This window comes from Triticum urartu, chromosome 3A (genome assembly GCF_056163025.1).
Source record: "Triticum urartu cultivar PI428250 chromosome 3A, HENAU_Tu73, whole genome shotgun sequence".
NCBI classification, from domain to species: Eukaryota; Viridiplantae; Streptophyta; class Magnoliopsida; order Poales; family Poaceae; genus Triticum; species Triticum urartu.
In genome coordinates, this window is record NC_141875.1 from 650,054,545 (window position 1) to 650,064,276 (window position 9,732).

Consider the following 9,732-nt stretch of genomic DNA (forward strand, 5'->3'; position numbering starts at 1 on the left):
AATCCCTTGAACTTGTCGATAACCCTTAGCGACAAGCCGAGCTTTATAGATGGTCACATTACCATCCGCGTCTGTCTTCTTCTTAAAGATCCATTTATTTTCTATGGCTCGCCGCTCTACGGGCAAGTCAGTCAAAGTCCATACTTCGTCTTCATACATGGATCCTATCTCGGATTTCATGGCTTCCAGCCATTTGTCGGAATCCGGGCCCGCCATCGCTTCTTCATAGTTCGAAGGTTCACCGTTGTCTAACAACATGATTTCCAAGACAGGGTTGCCATACCAATCTGGTGCGGAACGTGTCCTTGTGGACCTTCGAATTTCAGTAGGAGCTTGATCAGAAGTATCTTGATCATCATCATTAACTTCCTCTCTAGTCGGTGCAGGCACCTCAGGAACATTTTCTTGAGTTGCGCCATTTTCCGGTTCAAGAGGTAATACTTCATCAAGTTCTACTTTCCTCCCACTTACTTCTTTCGAGAGAAACTCCTTCTCTAGAAAGGATCCATTCTTGGCAACAAAGATCTTGCCTTCGGATCTGAGGTAGAAGGTATACCCAATAGTTTCTTTAGGGTATCCTATGAAGACGCATTTTTCCGACTTGGGTTCGAGCTTTTCAGGTTGAAGTTTCTTGACATAAGCATCGCATCCCCAAACTTTTAGAAATGACAGCTTAGGTTTCTTCCCAAACCATAATTCATACGGTGTCGTCTCAACGGATTTCGACGGAGCCCTATTTAAAGTGAATGCGGCAGTCTCTAAAGCATAGCCCCAAAAAGATAGCGGTAAATCGGTAAGAGACATCATAGATCGCACCATATCTAATAGAGAGCGATTACGACGTTCAGACACACCATTACGCTGAGGTGTTCCAGGCGGCGTGAGTTGTGAAACTATTCCACATTTTCTTAAGTGTGTGCCAAACTCGTGACTCAAGTATTCTCCTCCACGATCTGATCGCAGGAACTTGATTTTCCTGTCACGTTGATTCTCAACCTCACTCTGAAATTCCTTGAACTTTTCAAAGGTCTCAGACTTGTGTTTCATTAAGTAGACATACCCATATCTACTCAAGTCATCAGTGAGGGTGAGAACATAACGATAGCCACCGCGAGCCTGAACACTCATTGGACCGCACACATCAGTATGTATGATTTCCAATAAGTTGGTTGCTCGCTCCATTGTTCCTGAGAACGGAGTCTTGGTCATTTTACCCATGAGGCATGGTTCGCACGTGTCAAATGATTCATAATCAAGAGACTCTAAAAGTCCATCAGCATGGAGCTTCTTCATGCGTTTGACACCTATGTGACCAAGGCGGCAGTGCCACAAGTATGTGGGACTATCATTATCAATCTTACATCTTTTGGTACTCACACTATGAACATGTGTAGCATTACGCTCGAGATTCATTAAGAATAAACCATTCACCATCGGAGCATGACCATAAAACATATCTCTCATATAAATAGAACAACCATTATTCTCGGATTTAAATGAGTAGCCATCTCGAATTAAACGAGATCCTGATACAATGTTCATGCTCAAAGCTGGCACTAAATAACAATTATTAAGGTTTAAAACTAATCCCGAAGGTAAATGTAGAGGTAGCGTGCCGACGGCGATCACATTGACCTTGGAACCATTCCCGACGCGCATCGTCACCTCGTCCTTCGCCAGTCTCCGCTTATTCCGCAGCTCCTGTTTTGAGTTACAAATGTGAGCAACCACGCCGGTATCAAACACCCAGGAGCTACTACGAGTACTGGTAAGGTACACATCAATTACATGTATATCACATATACCTTTCGTGATGCCGGCCTTCTTGTCCGCTAAGTATTTGGGGCAGTTCCGCTTCCAGTGACCACTTCCCTTGCAATAAAAGCACTTAGTCTCGGGCTTGGGTCCATTCTTTGGCTTCTTCCCGGCAGCTTGCTTGCCGGGCGCGGCAACTCCCTTGCCGTCCTTCTTGAAGGCTTTCTTACCCTTGCCCTTCTTGAACTTAGTGGTTTTATTCACCATCAACACTTGATGTTCCTTTTTGACTTCTACCTCTGCTGATTCCAGCATTGCAAATACTTCAGGAATGGTCTTTTCCATCCCCTGCATATTGAAGTTCATCACAAAGCTCTTGTAGCTCGGTGGAAGCGACTGAAGGATTCTGTCAATGACCGCGTCATCCGGGAGATTAACTCCCAGCTGAGTCAAGCGGTTATGCAACCCAGACATAGTGAGTATGTGCTCACTGACAGAACTGTTTTCCTCCATCTTACAGCTGAAGAACTTGTCGGAGACTTGATATCTCTCGACCCGGGCATGAGCTTGGAAAACCATTTTCAGCTCTTCGAACATCTCATATGCTCCGTGTCTCTCAAAACGCTTTTGGAGCCCCGGCTCTAAGCTGTAAAGCATGCCGCACTGAACGAGGGAGTAGTCATCGGTACGTGCCTGCCAAGCGTTCATAACGTCTTGTTCTGCAGGGAGAACAGGTGCGTCACCTAGCGGTGCTTGTAGGACATAATCTTTCTTGGCAGCTATGAGGATGATCCTCAGGTTCCGGATCCAGTCCGTGTAGTTGCTGCCATCGTCTTTCAGCTTGGTTTTCTCTAGGAACGCGTTGAAGTTAAGGACTACGTTGGCCATTTGATCTACAAGACATATTGTAAAAAATTTAGACTAAGTTCATGATAACTAAGTTCATCTAATCAAATTATTCAATGAACTCCCACTTAGATAGACATCCCTCCAGTAATCTAAGTATAACATGATCCGAGTTAACTAGGCCGTGTCCGATCATCACGTGAGACGGACTAGTCAACATCGGTGAACATCTTCATGTTGATCGTATCTTCTATATGACTCATGCTCGACCTTTCGGTCCTCTGTGTTCCGAGGCCATGTCTGCACATGCTAGGCTCGTCAAGTCAACCTAAGTGTTTGCATGTGTAAATCTGTCTTACACCCATTGTATGTGAACGTTGGAATCTAACACCCGATCATCACGTGGTGCTTCGAAACAACGAACTGTCGCAACGGTGCACAGTTAGGGGGAACACTTTCTTGAAATTATTATGAGGGATCATCTTATTTACTACCGTCGTTCTAAGTAAACAAGATGCAGAAACATGATAAACATCACATGCAATCAAATAATAATAGTGACATGATATGGCCAATATCACATAGCTCCTTTGATCTCCATCTTGGGGCTCCATGATCATCTTGTCACCGGCATGACACCATGATCTCCATCATCGTGTCTCCATGAAGTTGCTTGCCAACTATTACTTCTACTACTACGGCTAACGCGTTTAGCAATAAAGTAAAGTAATTTACATGGCGTTTCTCAATGACACGCAGGTCATACAAAAAATAAAGACAACTCCTATGGCTCCTGCCGGTTGTCATACTCATCGACATGCAAGTCGTGAGTCCTATTACAATAGCATGAACATCTCATACATCACATATATATCATTCATCATTCATCACAACTTTGGCCATATCACATCACAGAACACTTGCTGCAAAAACAAGTTAGACGTCCTCTAATTGTTGTTGCAAGTTTTACGTGGCTGCAATAGGGTTCTAGCAAGAACGTTTTCTTACCTACGTGAAAGCCACAACGTGATTTGTCAACTTCTATTTACCCTTCATAAGGACCCTTTTCATCGAATCCGCTCCAACTAAAGTGGGAGAGACAGACACCCGCCAGCCACCTTATGCAACTTGTGCATGTTAGTCGATGGAACCGGTCTCACGTAAGCGTACGTGTAAGGTTGGTCTGGGCCGCTTCATCCCATAATACCGTTGAAGCAAGATAAGACTAGTAGCGGCAAGAAAGTTGACAACATCAACGCCCACAACAAATTGTGTTCTACTCGTGCAAGAGAACTACGCATAGACCTAGCTCATGATGCCACTGTTGGGGAATGTTGCAGAAAACAAAAAGTTTCCTACGGTTTCACCAAGATCCATCTAGGAGTTCATCTAGCAACGAGTGATCGGATTGCATCTACGTACCTTTGTAGATCACGCGCAGAAGCGTTCAAAGAACGAGGATGAGGAAGTCGTACTCGACGTGATCCAAATCACTGGAGATCCTAGCGCCGAACGGACGGCACCTCCGCGTTCAACACACGTACGGTCAGCGTAACGTCTCCTCCTTCTTGATCCAGCAAGGGGGAAGGAGAGGTTGAGGAAGATGGCTTCAGCAGCAGCACGACGGCGTGGTGGTGATGGAGCTGCAGTAGTCCGGCAGGGCTTCGCCAAGCTCTATGGAGGAGGAGGATGTGTTGGAGAGGAAGAGGGAGGCACCAAAGGCAAAGGTAAGAGGTCCTCCATCCCCCCCACTATATATAGGGGGGCCTAGGGGGGGCGCCGGCCTTAGGAGATGCAATCTCCTAGGGGGGCGGCGGCCAAGGGGTGGGGGGCTTGCCCCCCAAGCAAGGGGGCGCCCCCCCTTTAGGGTTTCCCCACCCTAGGCGCATGGGCCCTAGGGGAAGTGGCGCCCCAGCCCACTTTGGGCTGGATCCCTTCCCACTTCAGCCCATGGGGCCCTCCGGGATAGGTGGCCCCACCCGGTGGACCCCCGGGACCCTTCCGGTGGTCCCAGTACAATACCGGTGACCCCGAAACTTGTCCCGACGGCCGAAATAGCACTTCCTATATATAATTGTTTACCTCCGGACCATTCCGGAACTGCTCGTGAGATCCGGGATCTCATCCGGGACTTCGAACAACATTCGGGTTACTGCATATACATATCCCTACAACCCTAGTGTCACCGAACCTTAAGTGTGTAGACCCTACGGGTTCGGGAGACATGTAGACATGACCGAGATCGCTCTCCGGTCAATAACCAACAGCGGGATCTGGATACCCATGTTGGCTCCCACATGCTCCTCGATGATCTCATCGGATGAACCACGATGTCGAGGATTCAAGCAACCCCGTATACAATTCCCTTCGTCAATCGGTATGTTACTTGCCCGAGATTCGATCGTCGGTATCCCAATACCTCGTTCAATCTCGTTACCGGCAAGTCACTTTACTCGTACCGTAATGCATGATCCCGTGACCAGACACTTGGTCACTTTGAGCTCATTATGATGATGCATTACCGAGTGGGCCCAGTGATACCTCTCCGTCATACGGAGTGACAAATCCCAGTCTTGATCCGTGTTAACCCAACAGACACTTTCGGAGATACCCTTAGTATACCTTTATAGTCACCCAGTTACGTTGTGACGTTTGGTACACCCAAAGCACTCCTACGGTATCCGGGAGTTACACGATCTCATGGTCTAAGGAAAAGATACTTGACATTGGAAAACTCTAGCAAACGAACCATACGATCTTGTGCTATGTTTAGGATTGGGTCTTGTCCATCACATCATTCTCCTAATGATGTGATCTCGTTATCAATGACATCCAATGTCCATAGTCAGGAAACCATGACTATCTGTTGATCAACGAGCTAGTCAACTAGAGGCTTACTAGGGACATGTTGGTGTCTATTATTCACACATGTATTACGATTTCCGGATAACACAATTATAGCATGAATAAAGACAATTATCATGAACAAGGAAATATAATAATAATGCTTTTATTATTGCCTCTAGGGCATATTTCCAACAACCGGCCCAGGGGCTGCCGGCACACTGACGGGCGCTAATGGCGGTGCCCGTCAGGGCAAATGACGGTCCTAAGTTGGAACTGCCGGGGACTTGGGCAACCCCGGACAGTCCAAGAACTCGTATGCCTTGTGCATACGTACAAACCCGAGGTGGTGTTCCTCTCTGAAACGCGGCAAAGCACCTCGTACGTTAATAATCTGAAGTGGAGGCTTGGCCTCAAACACTGTATTGCGCAGCCGGGCATTGGGAAAAGTGCCAGCATTGCGCTTTTCTATGATGAAAATGTGGAAGTAATAAAGCTTGCCGTTGGACCGAGGTATATTGATGTGCTGATCCATTTGAGTTCAAATGGGATACAATGGCGTGGTACTTTTGTTTACGACGAACCAAAGTCCCATGAAAGACATAATATGTGGAATCTTTTGCGTAGAATCAAACCTAATTCTAGTGCTCCCTGGATGATGATAGGTGACTTCAATGAAACTATGTGGCAGTCTGAACACATTTCAGTAGCAAAGAGGTCAGAGAGGAACATGGAAAACTTTAGGAAGGTACTGTCAGAGTGCAACCTGATGGATCTAGGATATAGAGGACCTATCTGGACATACAACAACAAGCAAGACGGACGCAGCAATGTAAGAGCGAGGTTTGATAGAGGAGTTGCTACCCCTTCTTGGTCTGAACATTTTAAGTATGCAACGGTTGAGCACATCTGTTCCTCCCGCTCGGACCACCTGCCAATCCTCTTGAGACTGGGAGGACGGAAGGAATGGAGGCCGGTAGGAGAGAAGACACTATGTCCTTTCCGATACGAGCACATGTGGGAACGAGCTGCATCCCTAAAAGCGGCTATAGATGAGGGATGGAACCGCACAGCTACAGCAAACAACCTACAGGAAGTGTGCAGCAAAATCAGTCAGATGCAACAAGATTTAAAAGGCTGGGCCAACAGAGACTTTGGGTCAGTAATAAAGAAGTCAGCTTCAATTCGGAAGAGATTAAGCTATTTATGGAACGACCAATGGTCGGAAGCTAACCAGAAAGAGATCAATAAACTCTCATCTGAACTAGATGAACTCTTGTTGAGGGAAGAAATCATGTGGAGGCAAAGGTCGAGGGCCACATACCTAAGGGAAGGCGATCGAAATACTAAGTGGTTCCAGTGGAAAGCAACATGGCGGAAGAAAAAGAATGACATCTCAAAACTGAAGAATAGTGCAGGAGTGTGGATAGAAAACAAGGAGGATCTACATGATATGACGAGGAATTTCTTTCAGGAGCTATACAAGCAGGAGACTGATGTGGCCCCTGATGGTCTACTAGACCTTGTCCAAAAATGCATCACAGAGGATATGAACAGTGCCCTTACAAAACCGTTCTCACCCAAGGAAATATCCGACGCCTTGTTTCAGATTGGACCTCTCAAAGCTCCCGGGCCGGATGGTTTTCCAGCACGCTTCTTTCAGCGGAATTGGGATGTGGTAAAGGAGGATGTGATAAGAGGAGTCCTAAATTTCTTTGAGAATGGTGACTTACCAGAAGGGATTAATGATACTGTCATTGTTCTTATTCCAAAAGGCAAAGACCCACAATCGCTGAAGGATTACAGACCCATTAGTCTTTGCAACGTCATTTACAAAGTGATCTCCAAGTGCCTAGTAAACCGACTTCGTCCTTTCTTGGATGAGATCATATCAGAGACTCAAAGCGCGTTCATCCCGGGACGCATGATAACTGATAATGCCACTATTGCCTTCGAGTGTTTTCACAAAATCCAACACAGCAGAATCAGTCATAATACCCACTGTGCTTACAAGTTAGATCTGGCAAAAGCTTATGATAGGGTTGATTGGAGATCCCTCGAGGGAACACTAGAAAGATGTGGTTTCAGCCAGAAGTGGGTTAACTGGGTCATGCAATGTGTGCGTACGGTCATGTAGGATCGAAAGTATGTCTAGAGGGGGGTGATTAGACTACTTGACCAAATAAAAACTTAACCTTTTCCCGATTTTAGTTCTTGGCAGATTTTAGCTATTTTAGGACAAGTCAAGCAACCATCACACAATTCAAGCAAGCATGCAAAGAGTATATTGGCAGCGGAAAGTAAAGCATGCAACTTGCAAGAATGTAAAGGGAAGGGTTTGGAGAATTCAAACGCAATTGGAGACACGGATGTTTTTTCCCGTGGTTCGGATAGGTGATGCTATCCTACATCCACGTTGATGGAGACTTCAACCCACAAAGGGTAACGGTTGCGAGAGTCCACGGAGGGCTCCACCCACAAAGGGTAACGGTTGCGCGAGTCCACACAGGGCTCCACCCACGAAGGGTCCACGAAGAAGCAACCACCCACGAAGGGTCCACGAAGAAGCAACCTTGTCTATCCCACCATGGCCATCGCCCACACAGGACTTGCCTCACTAGCGGTAGATCTTCACGAAGTAGGCGATCTCCTTGCCCTTACAAACTCCTTGGTTCAACTCCACAATCTTGTCGGAGGCTCTCAAGTGACACCTAGCCAATCTAGGAGACACCACTCTCCAAGAAGTAACAAATGGTGTGTAGGTAATGAACTCCTTGCTCTTGTGCTTCAAATGATAGTCTCCCCAACACTCAACTCTCTCTCATAGGATTTGGATTTTGTGGAAAGAAGATTTGAGTGGAAAGCAACTTGGAGAGGCTAGAGATCAAGATTCATATGGTAGGAATGGAATATCTTGGTCTCAACACATGAGTAGGTGGTTCTCTCTCAGAACATATGAGTTGGAATGGTGTATGTGTTCTGATTGCTCTCTCCTCGAATGAAGAGGAGGTGGAGGGGTATATATAGCCTCCACACAAAATCCAACCGTTACACACAGTTTTCCAATCTCGGTGGGACCGAATCAACAAACTCGGTTGGACCGAAAATGTAAACCTAGTGACCGTTAGAGATTTTCGGTGGGACTGACATGCAACTCGGTAGGACCGATATGGTTAGGGTTTGGGCATAACGTAATCTCGGTGAGACCGACTACACAAACTCGGTGAGACCGAATTTGGTAATTAGCTAACCAGAGAGTTGGTCAGGCAAACTCGGTGGGACCGATTTGCTCTTTCGGTGAGACCGAAAAGTTACAAAGGGGAAACACTGAATTTACATTGCAATCTCGGTGGGACCGATTCGCTCTTTCGGTGAGACCGAAAAGTTACGAAAGGGAAACAGAGAGTTTGCAATCCCATCTCGGTGAGACCGAGATCCCTATCGGTAGAACCGAATTGCTAGGGTTTGGCAGTGGCTTATGACAAGTGAAACTCGGTGGCGCCGGATAGGAAGAATCGGTAGGACCGAGTTTGGCTTAGGGTTTAGGTCATATGTGGATATGGGAAAGTAGTTGAGGGTTTTGGAGCATATCACTAAGCACATGAAGCAAGAGGCTCATTAAGCAACACCTCATCCCTCCTTGATAGTATTGGCTTTTCCTAAAGACTCAATGTGATCTTGGATCACTAAAATATAAAATGAAGAGTCTTGAGCTTTTGAGCTTGAGCCAATCCTTTGTCCTTAGCATTTTGAGGGTTCCACTTTCACATCCATGCCATGCCAATCATTGAGCTTTCCTGAAATAATCATCTTGGAATAGCATTAGCTCAATGAGCTATATGTTGTTATGAATTACCAAAACTACCTAGGGATAGTTGCACTTTCAATCTCCCCCTTTTTGGTAATTGATGACAACATATAGATCAAAGCTTCGACAAATGATAATAAGCATGAAATATATCGCCGCTTTGAGAAGTATGTGATAAGTAAGAGCTCCCCCTAAGTTTGTGCATATTTAAAATTTGCTTTGGACTGCAAATGCACAAGGAGTTAGAGTCATGGGTTACTCTTCCATGTCACATACATCTTGGTGGAGCGCTTAAAATGATAAGAATGAAATACATGCACTCATCACCAAGAATAGTGAATGATCACATAAGATAGATAAGATAATAGCATTAAGCAAGCATTAAGTGTAGCTTATGATCAAACACATGATCATCAATGTCTCACAAGCAATGACATAGTATCTCAAGCACTCAAAAACAAACAAGTTCGAAAAACCAC